Source organism: Melopsittacus undulatus, chromosome 7 (genome assembly GCF_012275295.1).
Source record: "Melopsittacus undulatus isolate bMelUnd1 chromosome 7, bMelUnd1.mat.Z, whole genome shotgun sequence".
Taxonomy (NCBI): Eukaryota; Metazoa; Chordata; class Aves; order Psittaciformes; family Psittaculidae; genus Melopsittacus; species Melopsittacus undulatus.
Window position 1 is genome coordinate 58774877 of NC_047533.1, and position 24000 is coordinate 58798876.

Here is a 24000-nt window from a genome sequence, read left to right on the forward strand (position 1 = left end):
AAATATCTCCAGCTAATGAAAATGGCAGATATCCAGACCTGTCCTTTCAGCAATCTCAGCAGTTAACGTTGTGAGCAACAAGGTATTAGGTACAATAGTTCTGTCCAGATATACATGTTGGAAATAAATATTTGCTTTTTTTCCTGCTTATGTTTGCTCACTTCTCTCAAGTGAGGCTCACAGGTAAGAGAAAGAATTCCAGTGGCTACAGGAAACATGGGTTTGCTTTTTCTTCATAGAAAGGAAAAGTCTATAGACTAAGGAGGACACACTGGACTGACACAGTTCTGTAATCTGTCTATCAGGGTATATCAGTCTATCAGGAATCTAGTTGCTGACATCCAAGACCAGTGTGTGGCAGGAACAGAAGTGTGGTGAGGGAGGAAAGTCAGGATTCACTTCAAGACATCATACTTCACCACGGAATGCCACTGCTAGCCCACCAGAGAAAATGGACTTGGTTCCTTTGTCTGTGCACCTTTTTGTCCTTATTGTGGACACCGGTGAGTTCAAAACAGACTTTTGATTACAAGAGGTGCAGTTCTTCCCTTCGTACTATGTACACTATAGTAAATTCCTAGGTAGCATTCCAGTTTCTGTGGCCTGCCTTTTCAGCCTATTTGGCCACTTCTCTTAAAAGAAGCTGTTAAGGAACATTTTGGGATCCAGCTGCCATTTCCTGCACAAAAGACCAATGTGAAACTAACTCCTTAATAAAAGGCAGATATTACATAGAGGCATGGGACAAAGCTTTATCAGTGGAGAACCTAATGCCGCTTAAGTCTTTAATGATATAAGATGACACTTCCTGACATCTTCATTTCTCTGAACTTGCTGAATTAGCTGTGTAACTTAATGATGTAAGTAAGCCATTAGATGACAGCTGCAGGAGTGACAGTTCAGTGTCTTTCACATTAAGGTCAATATAATCTTTCATATCCAGAGGTGAGGAAGCAAATGGCCTTTATAAGTAACATGGAGCCACTCTGTGAAGGCAGAAGGAAAAAGGAAAAAGTTCTTTCTACAGTATGGCCTAGTAACAGTGACACACCTCTACACAATAGAGGCTAAGTTACCAACTGTACCTTTTAATTCATTCAGCTTATATGCTACACTTGACATAGCTGTAATGGCTTATCAATTCTCTGATGACAGTGACTTACTGCATATAGTTTTGACCACCTTCATTGTCTTGTGCATTGACTTGAAATAGAAGAAACGTTATCCCAAAGTAGTGTGATTTCCATGTGGAGAAACATACATGTGGGCCCAAGAAGAAACAGCTATAGGGAAAGTACCCTGCCAGTCCAGTCGGGGGGAAGTCCTGCCTGTCCCCCAGCCAATTCAGTTTGCTTAACACAGAGTTAGCCTGAGCAAGGTCAGCTGATAGGAGAGCAAAGTATTTGTCTCTGAGTAGTATCGGTACACTGCTCTGCATCTTACCGTCGCGAGCTGTGGCAAATCATCAGTTGTCTTAGGGAAGAGGTAAAAGGGAGACCAAACTATAGACAGGAAAAAAAGAAGCTAAATGCAGACAGAAACTTTTTCCCAGGCTGTGAAGAAATAAGCAGGAGCCCTAAAGCATAGTACACATGCAAAATAAACATTGTGTTTACAGAGACAACCCTCAGTGATTAAGACTATTTTCCCTGTCAGCTCTTTCCCCTAAATATTGACCAACAGATGATATCACTGCTGTTCTGCCTTGAAACAAATGGGAAACAGACAAGCTGTTGCACAAAGTCCCCAAACACAAAGTTGTATCCTTCCCTTCCCTTCTGTGAATCCAGCCCAATATGTCAATTTGCTTTTCTTAATTGGTTTTTGTTTATTTCCTCAAATGGATCTCCTTGTGAAACCTGTTGACACTTTGTTTTAGTTTTTTTGGAGATTGTCTGTTTTCTCTGTTTTAATCCATTTGCACCCCTCTTCCTTCTGCAGCCTGCTTCAGGGATAGCAACATAAGCTAAAATGGCTCTGAGCATTGGAAGGTGTCAGTTCAGTGTGGGGCTTCTCTTCTGACCCCCCTGTGACATATCACAGCCAACATGTGGCGATGTGATGGCATCTGCTGCAGTGGGTCTTGGCACCTTTCGGCACCCCTGCCTCTCCACAAGGCTATGACTTCTGTGGCAGGAGCTGTCACTGCTTCAAAGAATACTGAAACCACCTTGGATTTGTTGAAAAGCTTTCCCTCACTCACTTGAAGGATGAGGGGAGATTTCACATATCTATACTATGAATCCTCAGTGTCAAGAAGGAAATGTGGTGTTAAGAGCAGAATACATCAAATATACAAACTACTCATTTGACCAAGCCAGTGCACTGTGTGACATATCCTGGAGGAAAGGCTGACAGCACCATTCCCTCAGGTCCAGGAGGTTGGACTGGGCAAGATAAAAAATGGACTGTCAAGACCAGAGATGATTGTGTTAGAGAGGATCAACTGGGATACGAAGTGGTAGGACTTTTACACAGGCTCCACAGCAAATAGGATGGACCATAACTTCATCATAGAGAGATGTGGTAATTCAGACTTGATATGAGCACCTGCACCAAGCCCAAGAAGAGATGAGGTCAGTTGTCCCATCAGTTTCAAAAGCTAATAACAGCTTCTTAATGGCACAGCCCTGCAATGCCATATGGAACATGACCAGTGGCATCTTCACACCTTTTCTTCCTACCTGGGAGATTCAAGAGCAGTGACAGGAGAGAAACACTCAAATGGTTACTGTACCAGTGTTAGTTTTGCCTAGACTGCTGAAGAGCTTTGAATCATGTTTGGTTTTACTCCCTGCTGACAAACTCTGTTCCTTCTCTGCTTTGCAGGAACAGGGGGAGGAAGCTGGCATCCCTGCCTAACCCTACTTTGAGGGATCAGGCAGTGCCAGCACAAAGAGGGCACCGATACCACACTTAAAAGAAGACAGTAACTGCATTGCAGACATTTTTTCTGGCAATACCTGGAGTGTGACTAAACAAAACCCAGAGGTTTAATTTTGCAGGAGTTGATGGCTGTTGATCACAAGCTGTACTTCTTGTCACTAGTGGATGCAAAGGGAATCTTCCAAAACGTACTATCTAGGTACCCATTACATGCATGACTTGCTCCTCTGAAGTGTGCCTGTTTGTCTGAAAGCAGTATAATTCCAAAAGCCTCTTCTTAGTTTTAATCCTGATGAATTAATTAGCAGACAATATTTTAAGCAGTCCCTCCAGAATGAGTGATATTTACATGAGAAAGAGCAAATACTTCTTCATTAGTTATACATGGGTTTCATATCACTGAAGTTTCATTTTTTTTAATCTCTAACAAAGCTTTAGGTTAAAATATAAAGCCATTATTGGATGCTAGTACTAATTAGCAACACACATCTTTAATGGCCTGATCCTAGAAACTCTGAGGTCCACAGGTAATGAGATTATAATGAGACTGTCTTCATAAATGAAATTATTAAGGGGGGGTGGTTTTGCAGAATTGCATTTTAGAGAAGCTGAGGGCAACTTTTCATAAGAAAAAGGGCCAGATTGTTTAACAGCAGCAATTCCCAATACAAAACCTTGGAGATACTCTGTTATTAAAAACAAACAAAGCTGAAAATCTGGTTATGAATCAATTATAAAGACATGCAGTCCAGTAAGTTTTACTTTGGAAAATGAGAAGGTTTACAAGAGAACAATTCTGAAGCACACAGCTTTAGTCTTGCCAATTACCACAATTTTATTTCTACTCTTACAGTCTTGTAGCCCAGTTGCAATCTGGGGCATTTATCCTGTCCTCAGCTGAACATGTTTCCCAGAGAATTGTGGCTGCCCCATTCCTGGCAGTGTCCAAGGGCAGGCTGGATAGGGATCGGAGCAAGCTGGTCTAGTGGAAGGTGCCCCTGCCTGCGGCAGCGGGTTTGGAACTAAATGATCTTTAAGGTCCCTTCCAACCCAAACAGTTCTGTAGTTCCATGACTGTCTCACACCAGAAAGATGAACTGCCTGCACAAAATGTCTATCTGTCCCACTGAATGCAGTGACAGTCTTGAGAGACAGAACAATCTAGAATGCAACTTGTCCTGTGTTATGACCAGTATATTGAATAGAGGGATGAATCACATTCTGGAAGAACCAGTATCTTCTACCCCAGTGAGGAAGAGAGTATAGGCAGCATGATTAGAGTAGCTACTTCACTTCTAACCACCTGAACCTGGAGAGCAATCCCTCTGTAGAGTCTTGCACTGGTTTTGGCTGGGGTAGAGTTAAATTTCTTTGTAGGTGCTTGTATGGGGCTGTGTTTTGGATTTGTGCTGAAAATAGTGTTGACAACACAGGAAACTTTCAGTTATTGCTGAATAGTGCTTATGCAAATTTAAGGCTTTTTCTGTTTCGCATACTGCACCACCAGAGTGAGTAGGCTGCAGGTGCTCAAGAAGTTGAGAGGGCACACAGCTGGGACAGATGACAAAAAGTATATCTCAAACCAAATCATATGCTCAGCAATAAAAGTGCAGGAGGGTAGAGGCTAGCCACGGCTGCCATTGCTGAGGGACTGGATGGGCATTGGTCAGTTGGTGGGGAAAAACTAAGGTTTCTGCATTTCTTGGTCATGGTGGTTTTTTCTCTTGCAGCTGCATGGCAAACAAAAGAGAGATCACCCAAACATCCAGGAGATTTAGAAGTGGCTTGAGGAGTTTTAACAGATGAGGAATCCTAAGTGCTTGGCAACACTGCAACATACTTTCATGTGCCTCTTGATTATTTCCTCCTCTTCATTATCCATAAGGGCATCTTGAAGCAATAGGGATCAAATTAATCCCCTGTGGCAATATGTTGCCTGATATAAATTTGACCTTATAGATGTTGAGTTTTTACTCTTGCTAGAAGCAGCCTGTGCAGAATTCTTTTGCTGTATTGAATAATACATACCATATGGAACACTTATAGAATCATAGAATAGTTAGGGTTGGAGAGCACCTTATGGTCATCTAGTGCCAACACCCCTGTCATGGGGTGCGTTGACCTTTGCTGGACACCATGTGCCCATTAAGCCACTCTATTGGTTCCCTCCTGAGGAGGATGGGGAGGGGGAGAAAATAGGATGGAAAAAAACCCTCGTGGGTAAAGATAAAAGCAGTTTAATAAAACAAAAGCCACACAAGGAAGCAAAAGAAAACAAAAGACTTGTTCTCTACTTTCCATCAGCTGGCAATATCCAGCCACTTCCCAGGAAGTAGGGTTTCAGTACACGTAGAGGTTGTTCTGGAAAACAAACAATGGTTGTGTCAGACGGGTTACAGAAGTGACAGTCTGAGTTGGACTCCCCTTTTCCGAAAAGCTCCATCCAAAAACCCCTCTTGTTCAGCACTGCACCTCTGAAACAGGCCAACCACAACAGACTGAACAGAGGAGGCAGTGAGCAGCGTAAAAAGCCCCACTACCATATGATGTAAGCAAGCTGTGTCTAGGCAGACAAGCCAACAATAACTTCTGCTAATGCACAGTGCCAGCTGCCAGTCTTGCACCTAGCTGATATCTGAGATAAAACCTGGATTAGTCCTCACTGAGGACTCAGCTTCTACCATTCTTGACCTCCTCAAGCACAGGATCTCCTTTTAATTTTCACTGAGATAATATGATTTAGGGACTACTGGAATCAGATATCAACTGTCAGACTTACCATTGTGGTTTAAAACAGCAATTAACAGAACAGAATTACTCCAGCTGTCAGTCCAAGCACTCCCACAACCACCAGCCTTGGCTGCTGACCTTCCATCCAGATGGTTTTGCTGAGGAACGCACCAGAAGGAGTTGATGTTGACATTTGGCACTGGTACAACATTCAGAGTTGGTGGGCTTCCCATCCTACCTTGGAAACTGGCACACTAATTCAACAGGTTTGCTGTTCCCTACAGTGCTGACAGGAAGGGTCAAACCACACTCCCTGTCCCAGGAAGCAGGGAGTGAGTGAGAGAACTGGGTTTCTGCCATCTCCTGACTAGCAGACTGTGCTTTCAAAAGCAGCAGAGTCAAAATCTGACTTAAACTTCAGTTTGGTTTTCCACTGTTTCTGTCTATCCATCTGTCTTTTCAGCCATCAGCCTCTCAGTCCTTTTCACCCTTGACTTTACATAATTGTCAGAGACTCAACAGTAACGAAGACTCTACAAGTGGTGTGAAAATCAGCAGCTGGATGACAGAGAGAGACAGGTTAAAATTAACTGAGGGAAAAGCAGACAGGATTCTACCTCTTCTCTGCTCAGAGAAGTAGCAGGCAGATAGGATGTTCAGCAGGTGGCTGCCAGTCAGTCTATCAGTGCACACAGTTCCCTGCCATTCACACATTGTGCTGTTGATCCCCAGCCTGACAAGTAGGGGATGCAATGCCATGTGAGAGGTGGGGAAGAGGCTGGCTGTCTGAGGAATCCCGGAGTCTCTGAGGAGAGGAAATTCAAATTGTGTATAAGGAGAAACTTTACACAGTGGAAGTGGTGCAGTTCCGGGTCAAGGACTCAGAGAAGTTGTAGCATCTCCATTGTTAAGAGTTTTTCAGCACTGGAAAGGACTCTAGTGATCTTTAAAGGTCGTTACAGAATTTGAGCAGAGGGCTTGGACTAGAAGCCTCCAGAGGTCCCTTTCCACTTGTACTACTAAGAAATTTATAAGTACTGTGTGTGTTTCTTTTTTTCTCCTTACCCTCATTTCCAGAACAGATTGTATTGAAGCAGTCTGCTTGGCACTACAGCTTTCACACCTACCTTTAAAGTAAATATAGCAGAAGAGTTGAAGCTCAAGAAAATGTATCTCCTTTAAAATCTTGTCAATAGACAGCTGAATAAAGAGAGAAAAGTTTGAATGAGTGGTCAAACACTAAGGAAATGCCACAGGATTTCAGCATTAATATTAGACACAAAAGGAGGCACAGAAGAGGTTACAAATACCCCAACATGAGCAAAAACCTTACCTAGAGCTTGCATCTCCTTAGACATGGACTAAGGCATTCACAGATATACAGCTATGTGAGATTATGTTCTATAAATCCCATCATACAGACTACCTTCAGTTGAGTTGGCGCAGCACCTGCAATTCAGTTCTGCATAGCACGGTCCTGAAGCTTAGATCCTTCCAGCTACCAAGTCATGATACCATAGTGTGAACTGCTTTATTGCTTTAGTAGAAATACTAATTCTAACTACCTTTATTTATAGGTCAGGATTAAAGGGAGGGCAGGCACAGGGAACGTTACAGTGGAGGTCTACGATAAGTCTTCCAACCATGAAAGCAAAGTGGATGAGGCTCTCTATAGAGAGATAGGTATGGCCTCATGTTCACAGGACTTAGTCCTCGTGGGGCACTTCAACCGTGCTGATATCTTTTGGAGGTACAACACAGCAGGGGGTAAGACATCAAGGAGGTTCCTGGAATGTATTGATGAAAACGTCCTTCTCCAGGTAAAACCAGTGAGGAGAGGGGCTCTGCTGGACTTGGTTCACACCAACAGGGAGGGGCTGGTGGGGAATGTGAAACTGGTGGGCAGCCTTGGGTAAAAGCTTCCTGGGGAGCTATGGCTATTGGTGAACTAAAAGCAATGTATTTTAAATAATTATAACTCCACTTCCATGTTGAACTTTGCAACAGGAATGGTCTCTGAATATCTCTGTTCTGCACATAACATGGTGGGATGTCCCTTGGGAATAGGCAGGCTGAGGATCAAAGCGTCTTGAGTGTCTCTGCCATCACCCTGTGGATTTAGGCAGATGATCCCCATTCAGCTTAGAGTAGCCACAGTCTGAAATTCCCAAGAAGATTCTGGGATGTGTGTGAGTGCTCTGAGGACTTTACCACATTCATTTCGGAGAAGCTCTTTATTACAGCCCTGAACACCTGACTGAACAATCTAGTGGCACAACCTTCCCAGCATCACAATATCCTAATTAACTATTAAGATCATTAAATTGAAAACTTTTCCCTAGATTGCCAATTTGGTTGTATCATAAAGCTTCCTGGGGAAATGCAGTTAGGTGGGAAAATGATAATGAAGCAAAGTGGTAGAATAAAACTCACTTTTTAAATAATTATAAGTTTACTAAATTACATTAACATTTTTCACTGAATATAAAATTAGCCAAGGTGTCAGGGGGAAATACCCTACACAGAAAAATAAAAACAAGGAGTGGATTGCAAGAGCATCACTTTCCTATTTCACTGAACAGTATAATTAAATTTAGGATTGATTGATTGTCAGACATCTAAAGGAGTAATTCCCTAGCTTCATTAAGGCTATTGTGCCTCCAGAAGCTTTGGCAGTAATTTCTCACAGAAGTGATCTAACTAGACTCTGGTGATGGGGTACTGACATGATAGGAGAGTATTCCACAGGACACTAGTGTTCCTAGCTGCTGCGCTCCTCATGCCTGTGGAATAGCTAGGGTAGAGCCTGGCTGCTCTGGCAGCATGTGGAGCAAGGTTTAAACAGGGGCGATAGAAGAACCAAGTAACAGCAGTGGGTCGGCCACAACTGCTGTCAACTAATGCAACACAGCAGGCCCCTGAGGAGATCATGTAACTCAGGAAGCAGAGAAATTTCTCAAGAAAGCAAGTGAAACAGATCTGCTGCAGATGTATGATTAAGTGAACGGGAAACTGATGTCTTTGAAATTCTACCAACAGGACACCCAATCTCCTCTTCCTGAGAATCCTCCTACACATGCATAGCTGGGATTGCTTTTTGCATCAACACTGCCTTCAACACTGAGTTGTATCTCTCGTGTTCTTACCCATACTATTCTCCAACACCCTTCTGCAGTTCCCTGCCATTATCTTTAATATTTATTACCTTAAACACCTTTCGTAATGGACAATGTCACTTCACTAAGTTGCTGTGCTGTGATGGAGCCATCAGGGACCAGAATAAGCCTGTTAAAGGCACCTTTAATCACAGCATATCTGTGCTGTGCAAAGATTTGGATTTGAATGCTTGATTCCAGTCTGTCACTCTAATGATTGTGCATATGATGCTGGAAAAGACAGGGACACAAAATCCTTTCTTCATCCAGTTCAACCAGTATCAGAAATAACTTGCATCCTTTCTTGAGCAGGAAAACTTCTCATGCTTTCAGTGGTTTCTGACATAGATTAGCCATTCTTCAATTAAATAGGAGAGAATGAAGCAGCTTTTCTCTGGGTGGAAAGGTTCTCTCTTCTCTGGCAGTGTTCATATTTTCATAATCCAAGAGGTTCTGAACGTCTTTGATATTTCCTAACTCTATTTTAAATGGGGTGGTAGTCTACCTCTACCAAATTTGCATCCTACCCATATTCAGCATCATTCTGCTATCCATTGTTCTCCTTTTATTTCAAAAGGACAAAACCTTGACCATTGGTATCAATCTTTCCTCAAGGTCTAACCCAGCATGACTCTTGGCAACCCTCATTTTAACCCTGTACTTCCTGACATTTCATCTGTGAGTTCACCAATCAGTTTTCTGTTCCTTGTAGTCTGTGTTTGTTCCTAGTATCTGTCTCAAGACAGCTGATGATGTTCATCTCTAGACTGTGTTTTCCCTTTGCCTGGGACTTGAATTCCTTGTGCTGGTTCTTCCTCTTAAATTAAAACGGATCATCTCATGGTTATACGTTTCAGAGTTATTTATTAATTCTCATCAGTATCTCTTAAAATGGCTCCACTTATTCCTTTGCTCTAGACTTTACAAAGGGATTCATGAGCTGTCACATCCAGGATTATTTGTGTCCTTCCACTGTTGACAGCAGTTGTTCTCCAGACTATTGCAAACAACTTAAAATCTGTTCTTCTGACAAAATTCCTCAAGAGAGTTTGTGGGTTTTTTTGTGTAATACTATTAAGTTCAAATACAGTAATACTAGTAAGTTCAAATCCAAACTTGATTCAGGGGGGTCTACAGTAGAACTTTTATGTCATCCCATTCTTCGCTCTCTATTTCATCCGGTCTGTGCCTTGTTAGTGCTAACCAAAGGTGTGCTGCTAATGTAAAGCCTTAGCCCACTGCCTTTCACAGACAGTGCATGCCACTAAGCACTGAGTTTGCTCCTTGGCTGTCCCAATGGGCTTTGGGTTTGTATCTAGTATCAGTTACTCTAGCTCCTCCTTTTAGCTGCCTATATCTGGTTGACCAAGAAAAAACAGGTCTGTGCAAGGATGGACGTGTTGAAGATGGGCACTTGGCAGTAATTAAGTTCCTTTTCAGGACCAAGAAGATCCAGAAGAAATAGTGTGATATCTAGGTCAATGTTATGACCTGCATCCCCACAGTGGTTCATCTCACCATGACCCTAGTTGCCCCAGTGCCCTGCCAGCTTATGATAGAATGATTTTACAGCCTTAGGCAACTCTCAGCCCTCTCAGTCACTGTAGTAATACTGCAGGTGAGCAGGGTTCCTATTGCCATGAAGCAGAAACAGGTAGATATTATCCTAAATTTCCATGCAGCCCTGATGGCACATCTGACTTATGTGTCACAGAACTGCCTCTGAGGGGTCAGTCCAAATCCCTCAGCACAGTACTGAAATGCAGGGGCACATATCTCACTTTAATTCTAAAGGTTACAACATAGTGCTTATTTACAGACTCCTGATTACATCTTGGTTTGAAAAGCAATAATCGATTAAACAATAAAGACTGGTGAAAGGACACATTAATAATTTTCCACGCAGTTCTATCTCACTGATTAAAGATTTTTCACTATTAAACTCTGTCTCTTAATTTCCAATATGAAGTAATATTTGTCCTGTGATTTTTACATTCACTTAAATATCAATTTTAATTTCTTTTGAATTGAAAATTAAGTTGGTTTTGGCTTTCCATTTAAATTAGTAACACCTTAAGGGAACTAGTTTATTTTTTCTCTTGAAATGTCACTCATGTTAATTTAATAAGTGTTTTTAAATGCCTTGAGCTGCAAAATGGTTACAAGAATAGCAAGTTATTTACTTCAAAATTCTAAGGAATATTTGTTATAAAATTCCTAATTGAATACACTGCCCAGAACAGCAGATTTATTTATTTTTACACAAGAACAATTTTCTTTTAATTGTCCAGATCATATACCTAATAGTTTGCAGCTGCCAAAGAGGTAGCGTTTCAGCATGAGTATTCTTGTACCGTTGGAAATGATGGCAGTATATCTAATAAATCATAATGCCAGTTTGGCATCTTTGCACCTCTTAGTGATGTGCTTCAGTGAAGTGATTTTGGGCAAAAAGAAGTAGATGGTAGAACAGGAATTCAAGCACACTTTTCAGGGAGATGCTTTACAACCTAGAAGCTCTCCCTTCTCCTAGCAGGTCTTAAACAGAGAGATGGATGCTCCCAGGAGGGGGACTTCACCTCCACATCTTCCGTCTTGAGCTGTTCACAGCTAAGGTAGATGCACCTTCCTGGAAGTGCCTCCTAATTTCAGGCCAATATAAAATCTCCATAACAAAGCAACTTTATTTTTCTGTCTTTTTTTCTGGTTTTGCTCCTGAAACAAAAAATAATAAATATCTCCAACATTAAAGCCATTAACTTATAAAAGACCAGAGCTCTGTTAATAAGCTAAACACACTTTGGCTGCTGTGTTAGACACATGATATCATAACCTAGTTAAAGGTGCCTTCATAGTCTTATTAATGTTACCAGCATAGCCTTGCAATGTAACTGAAATTGCAATAAGCCCACTAATACTGAAAGTTTTTCTTGCCATACACAGTTTTATGAAGCTGATGTTCCTTTTTATTATTACAAAAATAAACAGCAGATTCAATGTAAGAAAAGTCTTGACCAAGAGGCTCACTGGTGAATGGAGCTTCAGAATGTAAAGAAACAGAAAAGATGCATTTTTACATACCATGGGTTTGCCCAGGAACAGTGCTAAGCTAGGCAAGCCTTTTAGCATAGCAGTATGCATGGATCCTGCATCATGCAAGTCAAAGTCCTATAATTTATTTTGCCAAAAGCCAAAATGACTTAGGGTTACAAATTTGCAAAGTGCCTACACATTTATGTTTAGACACACAGACAAAGGCAACAGTATTATCAGTAATATATATTACCATGTAACAACACAACCATAGTCTCATTTATGTCAAACACATCACAACCCAGGAATAGGAAACAGTGCATGACTGTCTTACACTCAATAATTGACCTAATAATTCAAACTAAAGCACAGGTTGGAATGAGAAAGTGCTCTTCTTGAGTGAAATGTTGAGTGAGGAAAAATGGACTGACAGAACCATTGTTGGGGTTGATTTTTCTCTTAAATGAATTACAGTACAGGAGGTGGTATCAAATGTTCATCAGAGGGGCTTGCATCCTGTGCCATGTGAGTGCAGGAGAATGGAGTCCATGTTGAGTTTGCACCTTCCCAGAGCACCAAGTACTAAACCCCCTAACTACCTTCATCCCTATCCAAACTAACTTTGTGTTCAACTGCCCTTCATCCTGAGAGAGAGTCTGAGAGTCAGAGAGGCCTTAAGAACAACAGAAAACTCTTGGCATGCAGACACCTACATTTAAAGTTCAGCTTCAACATTTGACTAAACCTGGACAAAACGTTTCCAGAAACTTACAGGGGCACTGCAGAAAGGAATGAGGAAAGTTCAATACTCTTGTGTGGTGTAAAGAAGCTCTGAATCCTTATTGAAACAGTTAAAGCTATTTGGTGTCTGAAATTGCCCTCCGGGTTCCTCCTGGAATATTTGAAATTTTGATTAACAGACCCTTTATGGTTTCAGTGTGATAAAGTCAAGTAATGAGGCATCTCCTCTCCATTCTTTTTTTTGGTTAACACTTCCAGTGATTTACAGCATCAATGTAGAAATCACTGTAGACCACTGTTTGGCCTAAAAATTTGGGAAAGCTAAAAGGAAAGATTTATGATTACTTCTCACAGAAGTTTAAAACTAATTTTAAAACTTATGATGATACATATTTCCCCAGATAAATGGAGAAGTACCATAAAACATTTTTTCCCTCTTAAAATAGATTTCCAGTGTGTAAAGAGTACGTTTTCTGGTTAGGTTTCAATTTAATTCTATCTAGCTGCAGAGCTCCAATGCACAGTGTATGGTAGTTCTCCTTATTTAGGACAGCATAATTAAAAGTGTAATAAATTGAAGATTACCTGATTTCAAGCCAGTTATGTTCTCCAGAAATCCTGTAGTACCATCAGTGTTAATGTTGCTATCATTATGTTCTCCAACATTCTCTCCCCTAAGAGCAAAGCAGTAAACTTGCCCAAGGGGTGAAGTATCTTGGGGGATAAGGGGAGGGGAGGCCTGTCAGGATGAGACAAGGGGACAAGACACAAACACACACCACTCATGGTTCCAGATGCCATATCTAGCAAGAGGACGAGCAAGGTATGAAGGTGTCTGAGACAATGCTACAACAGTTTTCCTAGAGGTACTCAGCTGCCCCAGGGGGCTTGCATGCTTTTTCTTGCTCACCAGTGCCCTGCTGACTGGTGGTGCTCTAAATGCAAGTCATCTTCAAATACTAGTACTGCCCCAAGATGTTATATGTGCCATTTTGCAACACAAGGATGGGCAATGAAAGCTGAAAGCAGATGCTAAGTTTTGGGAGTGTATTGAAATAAGGGGACAGGGCCAGCAGCTCAAGAGTAATCACTCGGTTTGTCCCAAATAGAAACCATTTAGCCACAAAAATCATGAACAATCATGGACCTTTGGCCGTATTTTTAGTACATTTCTTCACCCTGGAAAACAGGGAAGACCCAAGCCCAAACAACTTCTGAAAACTGTTTCCTTCGTCAGCCTTTACAGAAACTGAAGAGTACATTTCTGGGTATTTCTAAGATTTTCAGGTCAGAGGGTTATTACGGTCAAATAACCTGAAGCTGTGGGCCAGGCAGCTTTCCCCTGCAATTAATTCCTGCCACAAATCCTTAGTGTCTGTCTGTCTTCACAATAATGTGCCTACAACGTCATCAGACACTTGAAACTGGGGAAGGAGTACTCTCAGTAGAAGTATAAGCAACTTCTACCAAGTCTGCTCCCTTAGAATTACAGCTCCTATTTATCACTGGATGTTCTTTTTGTTAGTATTTTCTCAGTGCATCACCTCTCTTTTCCATTCAGTTTTTCTCATGTTCCATTCTATTTGGGGGTTTCCACAGAAGCAAGACAGACTTTCTTCACAAATTCCCAATATTGAAAATTGCCTGAATGCATTGAATTTATTAAAATGCCATAAAGAATAGGATCTCAAAGGTATTGATAGATACAGAGGAGTGCTTTTACATTTAAATTGAAAGCAGATAAAAAAGCATCTTTTTTAATCCTAGTTGCTCTCAGTGATAAACCAGATTTTCAAACCTCCTTCATTCTCTCCCACAGGTAATCTGGGACAAAAACTTCCCTTTGTTTTACTCTGGGCCATTGTAAAACAAGATGTTGTTTCACTTTGGCTCTACAGTCCCTTTAAATAGAAAACAAACAAACTGACAAAACCCCAGGTACTTGAAGTCAAAAGGAAACCTGTCATTTCTTCTGGAAAGTTGATATAAAATTAAATTTTATCTCAGCTTTTGAAATCTAAAAATATGAAGTGTAGTGATACTTAAAATTGAGTTACAGCAGAGGGAAAACACCCATGAAAAACACTCTATGGGAGGGGGAGGGCTCAGGAAAGTGGGTAAAATTGGTGCATTCCTGTGGGACAACAGAAGAAGAGAATTTTGGTGAAATCCTCATCCCAGTTCAGTACAGCCTCCCCTGAGAAGTTTCTGGTGCTGGGCTTGTATCAGCTATAGCAGTGCTCAACAAAGAACTCTCATCACGGAAACATTGTTGTATAATAGTGCTCAGGGTGTTTTTCAGAGATATTTCTTGGCTTTTAAGTTTGACTAAAGCTTAGAAATGCTGTCTTAAATAATTCATATTTGTAGTGCAATGCCAGGGTAAAGGAAGAGCAAAGAATGTATGCAGTATGCTCTTCATGAATCACCTCTTAGGCTGAGCTCCTGCAATGCAAATCTGAAATGATCTTCCCATCCCATTCTGATGCAGAAGTGCAGGTAAAAAAAAACTCCTATCAGCTCAGCTGGATGAGCAGGGGTTTGGAAAACAACCTCTCAAGTACCTACTGAAGATAACGTGAGTTTTGTGTAATAAGAATGACAAATGTTTAAGTTTTGTATTCTCTAACCTAATTTGTGAGTACATTGTTTGACCTCTCCTGCTTTTCATTCTCCCTCACAAAAACCACAGAAAATTCACTGGTAGTATTTTCTCACTTAAAACATTGTTCCTCTCTTGCCCAATGCTGCAGAAGTGTGATACCCTAAGGAGATGAAATGCAGTGAATATACGGGAGAAACAGTAATGTTAGCAATATGCAAGCAAACAGCTTTATCCAGGAATTCAGATATGCCTACTCACGAGCAGGCTTCTAGTGGGTTTTCAGCAATTTTTCAAATCTTCACAGATGCCTGCTTATGTATTTAAGCATCTAAAAACCTTTGGAAATTCGGGTTGTTTCCTTTAGTGCCAGTGAGTACAAAGGTGAACTAATAGAACAGTTTTAAATCTGATTTCCCTTATATTTGGAAAAGGTAGTTGGACAATTTTCATTCAAAGACAGCCATGGACAAGCAAAATGCTTGCTTTGTTGTTTCAGAAAAGACAGTGCATATCCTATTACCACTATCTCTGCAGTGGTTAATGCCTTTTCTGCGTAATCCTTCAAACCAAAAGCACATTAATAGCACACTCTCTGAATCACATGGTGGGTTTCAGTTCTGTTACACTGCTTCTCTGTGTTAGACCTTAGTGACCTATTTCCGTGTGAATCAGACATATAGGTAGAGACAGTCCTTTCCTAAAAACATCATATGACTTGAATAAGAGAGAAGGAAACAGCCCTGTTAATTTTTCTAATGGGAAAAATAGAAGATTAATCTATTAGTCAACACTAGGATTGCTGTAGATTTCAAAAACTGATCTTTATTTTGTCTTCTGTAAGATACCTCCTCTATGTGTCTCTGTTTGCCATATTTGCTCAGTATTTATTAGATATAAGGCTCACATAAGGCTCATTGGCATTTTATGTCTGCAGTTTACCCATGGGATACTGAATCACAGGGGAATTACACATTCATCCAGAAAGATTTTTAAACTCCCTTTCTCTATTAAAGTGAAAAGCAACGTGATGTTCAATAATGTCCACCATGGAAGATCTAAATGAGCTCATTTAGTTATGAGGTGTAACACAGCTTATGCCCCACTTCTCAGTCACAGAGTTTAAATAATTTAAGACTGAGGCCTGGGAGAATGTCCTGCCAAGATATCTACTAAACCTATAAAAGAACAAGGAGTACATCTAGACCTACAGTCCTTATCTTGTGTCCTAGGACATCCTTACTCTCCACTTTTACTATCCTGTGTGTATCGATGTGTAAGAGGAGAGGTGCAGATTATTGCCACTGGGATCTTTCATGCAGAATGCAAAATTTTCCAGTTCAGCAACAGCTGAACAGGGTTCTTGAGCATCTATTACGCCAGGAGATGGTAATGCAAGAAGTGCTCAGCACCACAGAGGATTTAGCCCAGATCTCTCACATGTTTCCAGCTTTAAAATTCATAATGTAAGTCTGAGATTCATTTTCAGCTCTTCACCTTTTCCTTGACATAACTGGGATTGGAAGCTTCACACTGCAGTTTTCATGCCCATCAGGCCAATACATCTCAACAGTAATGACATCGCTAAGAAATAGAAATGCATCGCCTGGGTGTCTTATATGCTGATCATACCCAAGTCACTGCAGTGAGAGAAAGTACAACATACTGAAATCACCTCAGCGAAGAGGGTGAAGTGTGAAAAGCACTGCCTTAGCCAACCCTCTTGCAGCTAAGTGCAGGGACAAAGGATGGATTTGGATAAATGCCAGAGGAAGCAGAAAGGAGACAATCAACGCAGACATCTAGTAATACCTTGAGTCCCAGAGAGAATATAGCTCGCATACAAAATGTACCCACTATAAAGAACAGGCAATAATGTTGCCACAGAGATTTTAAGTTCTTCTTCTCTTAGGAAGCCCTTGTCATTTGTTAACAATTACGAGAACAATGTCTGTTTTTAACCACTCCACGAACAAAGGTAAAAAGATCCAAGGTTCATGTCCTCTGGCTGATTACAATGCTATTGAAGATGGGTAATAATTTATTCCATATTAAACCAGTTCATTATGTGATAAAATGCATATTTAAAATAAAATTCCATCAGAGTGAAGTGTTCCCTTTGCTCATTCTTATAGAGATTATTAACTTGGTAAATGTCATCCATTGCCCAAAAGGGACATAAGGATCCTGAAGTTCTGTGGCCTGATTTAAAATAAGTCAGGCTGCAAACTCATAGCAACAGTTGCGGTAATTAATTCAAACATTAAGAGCATGCTCCTTGAGAGACCTGATACAAGCATAGACAGGGATGCTGCACCATAAAGATGTGTATAAAAACCTTATTAACCCATTCCCTTTCATTAACATCTGTCCAGGGGAAATACTGTAAACAAAGAAAACAGATCTGTGGCTAGATACATCTCGAAGTGTGCTCTGTGGCAGCACAACTGCAGCAGGCATTTTGCATGCAAATGATAGAGGAAAAAATAGTTTCAGAAGAGAAAGCCAAGCAGCTGTGAACTTATACAAATGTGCTGCTGAATAGCTTGGTAATGTCTTTCTATACCCATGAAATAAAAGGCTATAGGCTTATCGATCAAAGTCCTGAGGTATGTTTTAGTGTAAAGTCAATACCAAGGAGAAAAGCTTGTCTAATTGCATGAAGATTTTAGAAGCTTAAAATTCCATCCTAAAAAATTTCTTCCAAGTTCCTATGCCCAGTGGAAAAGACGTAAGTGCAAAGGACACACCAAAGGTGTTTCCTCAGCCAGAAATCACCAACTAATCCAGTGCACATCCAAATCTACAGGAAGGTTCCTAAAGAACCAGTGCATTTCACATTCAATCCAAAGAAAGGTAAGTGGAAACAGAATCTCCCTGTGGCAAAGCTCTTGGCCTTTGTCTTCCTTTTTGAACACATGAGGTGCAAAGGATCACTAAGCATGTCTGTGAGCAGTCCTCAGAGCTGAGACATCAGTAGCCAAGCTTAACTTAGCAAACAAGAGGAGGAAGAAGGAGGCAATAACCCCTCGAATGTCTGCTTTACCACAAATTCTCACAAGGCAGAGCTCACCAAGTCATTTCAGGATCACGTTACTTGAGGTTCACTGCAGATATGTGAAAAAGACATACAAGAAATGTTTCCTAAATGCATGGAGGGGCAAGTGATAAGGCAGTTCTACTTAACTATGTGATTCACAGGGAAGACTTCACTGGCTAAAACTGAGTTAGGGAGCCTCTTCCATTTTAGCACTGCCTGTAACGAGAGGAAGAAAGACAAGCAATTCACCTGTAAAAGAATTCCTGAAACGTGACTTTCGGGCAGGTTGCTAGGAAACTGCAAAAAGCACTTGTGGAAATGGGTATGCACATTTAGGTGTTTGCAATGGGCAGCATTTGTTGATAGTGCTTGCCCCCACTTGGATTCATGATGGGTAGTTCAACTTTACACTGTGAAATCAATCCGTTTTCTTGCCATCATAAAGTAAAATAACTGACAGAAGACCCACACTCTGTCATCTCAGTGCTTCTCAGCTGCATGTCAAGGTATGAAGACAGCCCATATTTGGAGGAAATGCGACATAAAAAAATACCTGAACACAGTGAGAGAAATACAGTCTAATGCTTACAACAAGAGGTAGAAACTCAGGCTACCTGCTTCCTGATTATCATCACAAAACTCATTTGAACTTCAGGTGGGTCATCTTATTCCCTTGTCCAACCTGCAATCTCTTTGGCTCCGAGTTACAATGTTCTGTCAAATGTCTCACCAGAAATGTGGGTCACAGTGTTTCAAATCAGTATCTGGAGTGGCCACATTTTTCTGTTGCAAATGAAAAAGAGAAAGGACACAGCACCAAATAAGTGAAGGCAGGGAGACACACACAGACCCTCAGAATAAATGTAATGGACAGGAGGAAGAGAATAAGGATGCTCTGAGGTACATTTATGGTCAGGATACCAAAGATTTGAAAGGCTACATCTTCCCTCCATGCTCTGTTTCTTGCCAGTGATATTCCACCTCTGGCCAGCTCGAGGCTCTTTGAACTCTGAAAATTCCTATCCTTGTTCCAAACATCCCTGCATTGTGTTTTACTCAATCGGACACTTGTAAAAGCTGGCAAATGCTATTATAAGAAGAGAACAGAGACAGTCATAAAAATCCCTAGGTCAACACATGTAAATAAATCCTACACCATGTAGAATAGTAATTCTAGCTTGAAACTTTCTTCAAAGCTCCTGCTGTGCCAAAGACAAACTTCTGAGCGCTGACGAAGTGCAGATTATATTTATTTGTTGCCTTAATTATTTTCACACTCCTCTGCCCTTGCTGGTGTTATCAGTGAATGGCAATGGAAAAACACTACTGAAAAAAACCCACATGGAAGTCTGTTCATGCCATATGTCCAGCTACTGCAAAACAAGACATGCTGGAAATCGCTCAAGAAAAACCTGATGCTGTGATATTCCAGCTCAGCTTCTAGAACAGAAGCTCAAATTTCTTCTGCTTCAATATCCATGGGAGGTCAGTGCGTAAAAAACAAAAAGCAGCTTCAGTTTTCTCTCACAGGTGAAACACCACAGGGGTTACGGGCACAGGCATGGTCAGAACAGTAACGAGATCCAACATCATGGTATGAAGTAAAGCTGTACTGAAGCCCTTATTATGACTCAGTCTCCAGTAGAAAACATAGGATCGCAAGTGATGCCATCTCCTCAGTGGACTGGCAGGAACATTTGGTGTTCAGGTAATCTAGCAGCAACAGCCATTCATGCAAAGCCTTTTGAATGTATGTAAAAGCTGTGCCACCCATTGTCTCCTCCAAGGCTAGTGTGACATGAGAGAATCATACCTTACATGAACAACATGGGCAGTATCCTGCCTACACTGCTGTACTGAGTATACATGGCAAGGTTTTGGTAGCAGGGAGGTTCAGTGGTGGGTTCTGTGAGATGACAGGAGCTACAGCCACATCCAACAGAGCCAGTTACATCTGGCTCCAGACAGATCTGCTGCTGGTCAAAGCTGAGCCAGTCAGAGATGGTAGCCCTGTTGTAATATCATATTTAAGAAAGGGTTAAAAACTGCAGCAAACAGGAGCTGAGAGGTTCTATGTTGGAGCAGTTTATGAAGAGCTGCAGCCTGTGGGAAGGACACCCATTGGAGAGGTCTGTGAGGGACAGTTTCACGTCAGAAGGACCCCATGCTTCAACAGGGCAACAGGGTGAGGAGGAAGGAGCAGCACAGGCAATGCATGATGAACTGACCACAGTGCCCCTTCCCCAGCCCCTTGTGCCATTCAGGGGGAGTACATAGAGAAGTTGGGGGTGAAGTTGAGCCTGGGAATGTGTGGGGGGCAGGGGAATGTGTGTTTAAGATTTGTTCTTATTTTTCATTGTCCTGCTCTGATTTAGGTTGGTACCAAATTAATTGCCCCAAGTGAAGTCTGGTTTGACTGTGGCAATAGTTTTGCTGAGTGATCTTCCCGCCCTTATCTTGACCCAGGAGCTCTCCATGGTGTTATTCTCCCCTCATAACCATAAGTGATCATAATCTTAAAAGTGGGAGAGAGGCTGTTGTCTCCTGGCAAACAAACACATTCAATACAGCACAACTGCTGATGTTATTCAAGGAGGCAGGGTGTCAGCAGTCTATCCATGGAGCTAACATTTGTCTAGGGGCAACATGTTACCATGAGGCAGCCTGAAGGAGATTGCAACCTTTCTCAAGAGCATTGTCTATTGTACTAGTCAATTCAAACTTTGCATACTAGGAAAAACATTTCATTGCTCCACAATGCTACTTCTATACTTGATTAAAACCTACAGTCCACTGGGAAAGTTTTGGCTAAGTGCAGGGATATATTTACCTGAGGGTTAGAAACATGTGAAGTTTGTGTGTGAAAAACTTTATATTGCTTCCTGTTTATGACTTCTCCTCAGCCCACATCCTCTCTCCTGCTTTTAAGGTTATGACCACTCTGCTCATAAAGTAAAAACTTTCTCATTATCACTTTTAATGTGAGCAGCATTTCACAGAGGTAACGATTATATTACCTTAACTCCTGTAGGACTGATTTCAAAGGTTTCCATCATCTAGTTTGGAAGGAGGAATTAGAAGAGGCAGAGAAATGGATCTGCATCTATCCAAGAGGCAGTCAGAGCAAGAGCTGTCTCTAATCCTTTCTCAATTTGCAGATAGCAGTTTGTCTGTTAATGTTAGCTGAAACTGGAGACACTAAAGGGTTTTATGGCCTTCGTTAACCCCACTTATTCCTACAGTCACAGCCATGCCCATGGACCCAGGGGCCTCATTAAAAGAGCTTCAATGACTTGGCTTTTTAGTTGCTGCTTGAGCTGTATTGTAGGTGTATCTGGCTCTAGTTTGGCCATAGCTATGCCTGTCCTTGGATAAAGAATTGATCCAGATTCTGGCCCACAGACTTAAAACTTGCCCCTAAAAATTTATTTATGCTCTTCTGTCCTTTTCATCTTCTTGCCACATCACGTGTTAGACAGGCATCTCTGAAGTCAGACAAGTACGTCTGCTTTTTGACCTTCAAGACAGACAACTATTCAAAACACTATGTGACTAGAATGATTCTGAGACAACTGGCATCTCAGCCTACTGCATCCCTATGGGCTGTGAAATAATGGTGCTGTACGCATGTTGAACTTCCGCATGGCTCTACCTTGACCACAAAAGCAGCAGAAGAGTCTCGGAGATTTTGCTGGGTGGTATGCAGCTTGGAGCTCATGAGAAAACCCTGCTCAATTCCATCTGTGACTATCTAAAGGTTGCTGTATGAATCAAATTCCTAGCAAATGCAGTCTGCTCAGCAGTGTAAAGAGCAGGAGGGAAGCTGGCACCTCTCCACGTCCTCAGATCAAACTCTGTTGATGAAAACAAGTTAAATGAAAGGACAACTTGACCAACTGGGATAATTTTTATTCTATTTTTTAATAGAAACTTCAAATGGAACAAAATTACAAGGAAAATTTCCCATCTTCTCTGGAGAAACAGCCCTGGCACCTATGCATACTTCACACATGGATGTATCAGTGAGACATTGCTTTTTCACTAGTTTGCCCACTTCTTTCTCTCTCTTCCTCTTTTAAATGTAGTTTGAAGCATGTTTGCAGCAACTAATCAGCTTTGGTAATCAGAGGACACCTGGCAGAGTGCAAAGAAAGTAGTGGGAGAATAAATCATCTCTGTGCCCTTAGGTGGTGAAGTATAGTACTTAATATTGTAATTTTATCAGATATTATAAAAACCTATCCCCACAAAGACCTAATAAAGTCTAACTCTACTCCCACTGCCTTCCATTCTGCACAATGATAAAAATATGTGTTCCCTCATTTGTCAGTTAAGTCATGCACAGGTTTTGCTGGCCCCTTTCCTGTTGATCAGATGATTTCTGTTCAGGACTCTGCAGTGGTGGGAGAAGGGAAATATATGAGAGGTGTCTGAGGCAGTGAAGCAATTCCCAGCTTGTTCAGGGAAGGCAAACAGTCAAATCTTGCACTGTCTTTGAAATACTGGTCCAAATTCACACTGTAAAATTTCCAGTGTCAAAAAGTGCTCATTATAGGTAACTCAGTGAGATTTAGTATATTGCAGTGGCTGCAATGTTATTAAGAGTCTACAAAAATATTCTAGTAGAGACAGACTTTATAAGGTGATAATTACCTCTCTTGTAATTTTTACACAGTTTAGTACCTCAGAAAATATGATCCAGCTAATCCATTTACCCAAATAAGATTAGGAGAATGGAACAAACAGATGTGGATTCTGCACCGATTTCTGAAATTGTGTGTTTTGGACTAGTGAAGAAACACCTGGGGTGACTGATTTTGAAAAACATAGGACTGTGTGCTTTGTGTTCCCCTAGTTCATAGTAACTGCTGCTTACAGGAGAATGGGAGCTCATTACCTCATCATTCCAGCCTGAATGAAGAAGCAGATGAGAATGATCTTTGCTGGAGATGCTGAACTCACTGTATATTTCTCTACATACCTCTACGTACAAAACTCTTCATTCTGTCTGTCTTTTTTTTTTCCTGAGCCTTTGCATATGTGTATTTCTGGGAGGCTGTCTCAGAAAAACATGGAGTTTAGGGGTTTGCTTTATATTCAGTGACTTTTCCTCTTCATTTTACCAGGTGAGATGACCTTGCCTACATTACATCGTACCAAAAGACCCCTGAGCTTCAATTTTTCATGTTTGAACAGAACAAAATCGCCATAATAGATGGCCCACTTTGATCAGGACGCAGCCTGGTAGATACATTAGTCAGCTATTTGGAAAGTCTGATCCAGAGAGATGGAGTGAAACAGAACAGCAATTTGAGCTCTTGCTGCTGCTTTTACTTCATTTCAAGTACCTGCTTAACAATAATACACAAATTGCAACTATCCTTCAAAATAGAGAAACAGACTGAATAGCAACAGAGGAATTTCAGGCAATGAAAAAGGTGGTTTCTAGGGGAATTTATGGAGTTGATCTCTCTCTTCACATCTGGGAAAAAAAAAATAGAAGTCAGCCAAGAGTAGCCTTCACCTCAGCAAACTGCAGCTCTTTAGAGATTAAGCATCTAATTTAAGCCAGAGGAGCATCCTAAAAGAAACATTCTACAATAGCTTGCTTTGACCAATGACCCTAAAAGGCCCTGAATCTGCAAGTTTTCTACAGTCCTGTGCTTTTAACATTCAGCCTAAAGCCATCTCCCTCTCAATAAACCTCAATCCTGGACAGAACCACAGAATATCTTGAGTTGGAAGGGACTCGTAAGACCAGCAAGTCCAACTCCCTGCTCCTTGCAGGACTACATAACACTAAATCATACTAT